Genomic DNA, 5494 nt, shown 5'->3' on the forward strand with positions numbered 1-5494 from the left:
CAGTGAAATTTGAACAAATTCCAGACGAGCTTTCGTTTGCTCGTGATTGTTGTCGCAACGTGCTGACGCATACAGCCTCGTTTTGACCCCGGCCTGGCGATAGCAGGAGCACGTGCGGTCCGAGGTGGCGCTGATCAAGGGGGCAGGGGAGATGACTCTGGGAGACTACTCACTGTCAGCTGGAAGAGTGATCGTGTGGGGTTTGGGTTTTTGGTTTCCAGGTTTTTTGTTGGTTTTTTTTTTTTTTTTGGAGTTGGTGTTGGTGGTGGTGGTGGTGGTGTTGTTGGTGGTGTTGTTGGTGTTGGTGTTGTTATTGGTGTTAGTGTTAGTGGTGGTGTTTGTGTTTGTGTTGGTGTTGTTGTTGGTGTTGGTGGTGTTGGTGTTGGTGGTGTTGGTGTTGGTGTTGTTATTGTTGGTGGTGGTGGTGTTGTTGTTGGTGTTGTTGGTGGTGGTGTTGTTGGTGTTGGTGTTGTTGGTGTTGGTGGTGTTGGTGTTGGTGTTGTTATTGTTGGTGTTTGTGTTGTTGGTGGTGGTGTTGTTGGTGGTGGTGTTGGTGTTGGTGTTGTTGTTGGTGGTGGTGTTGTTGGTGTTGGTGTTGTTGGTGTTGGTGGTGTTGGTGTTGGTGTTGTTGGTGTTGGTGTTGTTGGTGTTGGTGGTGTTGGTGTTGGTGGTGTTGGTGTTGGTGTTGGTGTTGTTGGTGTTGGTGGTGTTGGTGTTGGTGTTGTTGGTGTTGGTGTTGTTGGTGTTGGTGTTGTTGGTGTTGGTGTTGCTGTTGTTGGTGTTGGTATTGCTGGTGTTGGTGTTGCTGGTGTTAGTGTTGTTGGTGTTAGTGTTGTTGGTGTTAGTGTTGTTGGTGTTGGTGTTGTTGTTGGTGGTGGTGTTGTTGGTGTTGGTGTTGTTGGTAGTGTTGGTGTTGGTGTTGTTGGTGGTGGTGGTGGTGTTGGTGTTGGTGGTGTTGCTGGTGTTGGGGTTGTTGGTGTTGGTATTGCTGGTGTTGGGGTTGTTGGTATTGCTGGTGGTGTTGGTGTTGTTGTTGGTGTTGGTGGTGTTGGTGTTTGTGTTGGTGGTGGTGGTGTTGGTGTTGGTGTTGTTGTTGGTGGTGGTGTTGTTGGTGTTGGTGTTGTTGTTGGTGGTGGTGTTGGTGGTGTTGGTGTTGTTGGTGTTGTTGTTGGTGATGGTGTTGTTATTGTTGGTGGTGGTGGTGTTGTTGGCGTTGGTGTTGCTGCTGTTGGTGTTGTTGGTGTTGTTGTTGGTGGTGGAGTTGGTGTTGTTGGCGTTGGTGTTGCTGCTGTTGGTGTTGCTGGTGTTGGGGTTGTTGGTATTGCTGGTGGTGTTGGTGTTGTTGGTGTTGTTGTTGGTGTTGTTGTTGTTGTTGATGTTGTTGTTGGTGTTGTTGTTGGTAGTGGTGTTGTTGGTGTTGGTGTTGTTATTGTTGTTGGTGGTGGTGTTATTGGTGGTGTTGGTGTTGTTGTTGGTGTTGGTGTTGGTTTTTGGTGTTGTTGGTGTTGGCATTGCTTGTGTTGATGTTGTTGGTGTTGGTGTTGTTGTTGGTGTTGGTGTTGGTGTTTAGCTGTTGTTGGTGGTGGTGTTGGTGGTAGTGGTTGTGTTGATGTTGTTGGTGGTGGTGGTGTTGTTGTTTGTGGTGGTGGTGGTAGTGGTGGTGGTGATAGTGGCGGTGTTGTTGTTATGGTGGTGGTGGTGGTGGTGGTGATGGTGGTGGTGGTGGTGGTGATGGTGGTGGTGTTGTTATTTGTGGTGGTGGTGTTGTTATTTGTGGTGGTGGTGGTGATGGTGGTGACGGTGGTGTTGGTGGTGGTGGTGATGATGGTGCTGATGTTTTAATTGTTGGTCGTGGTGGTGGTAGCAGCATTGATAGTGTTGTTTTTGCTATTGGTGTTGTTGTTGTTGGTGTTGGTGATGTTGTTGTTGTTGTTGTTGGTGGTGGTGGTGGTGGTAGCAGTAGTAACAGTGTTGTTGGTATTGGTGATGTTGTTGTTTGTGGTGGTGGTGATGTTGGTGTTTGTGGTGGTGGTGATGTTGTTGTTTGTGGTGGTGGTGATGTTGTTGTTTGTGGTGGTGGTGATGTTGTTGTTTGTGGTGGTGGTGATGTTGTTGTTGTTTGTGGTGGTGGTGATGTTGTTGTTGTTTGTGGTGGTGGTGATGTTGTTGTTGTTTGTGGTGGTGGTGATGTTGTTTGTGGTGGTGGTGATGTTGTTGTTTATGGTGGTGGTGATGTTGTTGTTTGTGATGGTGGTGATGTTGTTGTTGTTTGTGGTGGTGGTGATGTTGTTGTTGTTTGTGGTGGTGGTGATGTTGTTGTTGTTTGTGATGGTGGTGATGTTGTTGTTTGTGGTGGTGGTGATGTTGTTGTTTGTGGTGGTGGTGATGTTGTTTGTGGTGGTGATGATGTTGTTGTTGTTTGTGGTGATGTTGTTGTTTGTGGTTGTGGTGATGTTGTTGTTTGTGGTTGTGGTGATGTTGTTGTTTGTGGTGGTGGTGATGTTGTTGTTGTTTGTGGTGGTGGTGATGTTGTTTGTGGTGGTGGTGATGTTGTTGTTGTTTGTGGTGGTGATGTTGTTGTTGTTTGTGGTGGTGATGTTGTTGTTGTTTGTGGTGGTGGTGATGTTGTTTGTGGTGGTGGTGATGTTGTTTGTGGTGGTGGTGATGTTGTTGTTGTTTGTGGTGGTGGTGATGTTGTTGTTGTTTGTGGTGGTGGTGATGTTGTTTGTGGTGGTGGTGATGTTGTTGTTGTTTGTGGTGGTGGTGATGTTGTTTGTGGTGGTGATGTTGTTGTTGTTTGTGGTGGTGGTGATGTTGTTTGTGGTGGTGATGTTGTTGTTGTTTGTGGTGGTGGTGATGTTGTTTGTGGTGGTGGTGATGTTGTTGTTGTTTGTGGTGGTGGTGATGTTGTTTGTGGTGGTGATGTTGTTGTTGTTTGTGGTGGTGGTGATGTTGTTTGTGGTGGTGATGTTGTTGTTGTTTGTGGTGGTGGTGATGTTGTTGTTGTTTGTGGTGGTGGTGATGTTGTTGTTTGTGGTGGTGGTGATGTTGTTGTTGTTTGTGGTGGTGGTGATGTTGTTGTTTGTGGTGGTGGTGATGTTGTTGTTGTTTGTGGTGGTGGTGATGTTGTTGTTTGTGGTGGTGGTGATGTTGTTGTTGTTTGTGGTGGTGGTGATGTTGTTGTTGTTTGTGGTGGTGGTGATGTTGTTTGTGGTGGTGGTGATGTTGTTGTTGTTTGTGGTGGTGGTGATGTTGTTGTTGTTTGTGGTGGTGGTGATGTTGTTGTTGTTTGTGGTGGTGGTGATGTTGTTGTTGTTTGTGGTGGTGATGTTGTTTGTGGTGGTGGTGATGTTGTTGTTTGTGGTGGTGGTGATGTTGTTGTTGTTTGTGGTGGTGGTGATGTTGTTTGTGGTGGTGGTGATGTTGTTGTTGTTTGTGGTGGTGGTGATGTTGTTTGTGGTGGTGGTGATGTTGTTGTTGTTTGTGGTGGTGGTGATGTTGTTGTTTGTGGTGGTGGTGATGTTGTTGTTTGTGGTTGTGGTGATGTCAACGATGTCTGTGTGGGGGACCTGGGGAATGGGTGGGCATGGACGTGTGTGTGCGTGCGTGTGTGTGTGTGTGAGTGGGTGTTTGTGTATGTGTGTGTGTGGGGGGGGGGGGGTGGGGGGGGTGTTTGTGTGTGTGTGTGTGAGTGGGTGTTTGTGTGTGTGGGGGGGGGGAGGGGTGTTTGTGTGTGTGTGTGTGTGTGTGTGTGTGTGTGTGAAGAAGAAGAAGAAGAAGAAGAAACATAGCAAACAACAAACACAAAAGGAACAGAGACAGAGAGAGAGAGAGAAGAAAGGAAAATGAAAAACGAGAGAGAAAACGAGAGACAGACAGACCAGAGAGACAGACAGACATCAACAAAAGAAACAGAAAAAGGAATACCCAAACATACAACAACAACAACAACAACAACAACAACAACAACAACAACAACAAGTAGGAATGGAGTGAGGACACAAAATAAGTCGGGCGCTGAGAATAGAAATAATACGCTCTATTTTGTATTTGTATTTTTTGTATTTTGTATTTCTTTTTATCACAACAGATTTCTCTGTGTGAAATTCGGGCTGGTCTCCCCAGGGAGAGCGCGTCGCTATACTACAGCGCCACCCATTTTTTTTTTTTTTCCCCCTGCGTGACAGTTTTATTTTCTACAGAATTTTGCCAGGAACAACCCTTTTGTTGCCGTGGGTTCTTTTACGTGCGCTAAGTGCGTGCTGCACACGGGACCTCGGTTTATCGTCTCATCCGAATGACTAGCGTCCAGACTACCACTCAAGGTCTAGTGGAGGTGGAGAAAATATCGGCGGCTGAGCCATGATTCGAACCAGCTGCGCTCAGATTCTCTCGCTTCCTAGGCGGACGCGTTACCTCTAGGCCATCACTCCACTCTAGGCCATCACATCACTCGCTCTAGGTTTTCTCTCAGTTAAAAGACCGCAACATTCGTCAAAAGACGACTAACAACGACACTGACGTAAACACTACCAATCTGACTTCTTCAGAGCTATTTGTCAATCTATCTATCTATCCATCTACCTATATACCAACCCGTCTTTCCGATCTTTCGCGTTCTTTTCTCGTCTTCCTCAATCCGTGATCTGTCAGAAGGAGAAATAATTATCGACAGTTCAGGTTTTCCTCGTGACAGTGTGTGTAGGCAGAAGACGATAATAGTAGGAGTATACGAGGATTTTTTTTTTTTTTTTTTTTTTTTTTTTTTTTAGCTCCCTGGCGCAGTCATCGGTTGATATTTTAGGCATCTCCAGTCTATTGGTTCTGGTTCTTATTGTTCTAGTTCTTCTACCATCATTACTTCTCCTCCTCCTCCTCCTCCTCCTCCTCCTTCTTCTTCTTGATCTTCTTGCTCTTGTTCTTGTTCTTCTTCTTTTCCTTCTCCTGCTTCTTCTTCTCCTCGTCCTCGTCCTTCTTCTTCTTCTCATTCTTCTTCTTCTTCTTCTTCTTCTTCTTCTTCTTCTACTTCTACTTCTTCTTCTTCTTCTCCTCATCCTCGTCCTTCTTCTTCTTCTCATCCTCGTCTTTCTTCTTCTTCTCTTCCTCGTCCTCCTTCTTCTTCTTCTCATCCTCGTCCTCCTTCTTCTTCTCTTCCTCGTCCTCCTTCTTCTTCTTCTCATCCTCCTCTTTCTTCTTCTTCTCTTCCTTCTTCTTCTTCTTCTTCTTCTCATCTTCGTCCTTCTTCTTCTTCTCACCTTCGTCCTTCTTCTTCTTCTCATCCTCGTCCTTCTTCTTCTTCTCCTCCTCGTCCTTCTTCTTCTTCTCCTCCTCGTCCTTCTTCTTCTTCTTCTTCTCATCCTCGTCCTTCTTCTTCTTCTCCTCCTCGTCCTTCTTCTTCTTCTTCTCCTCCTCGTCCTTCTTCTTCTTCTTCTTCTTCTCCTCGTCCTCCTTCTTCTCTTCCTCGTCCTTCTTCTTCTTCTCATCCTCCTTCTTC

Source organism: Babylonia areolata, chromosome 31 (assembly GCF_041734735.1).
Source record: "Babylonia areolata isolate BAREFJ2019XMU chromosome 31, ASM4173473v1, whole genome shotgun sequence".
Taxonomy (NCBI): Eukaryota; Metazoa; Mollusca; class Gastropoda; order Neogastropoda; family Buccinidae; genus Babylonia; species Babylonia areolata.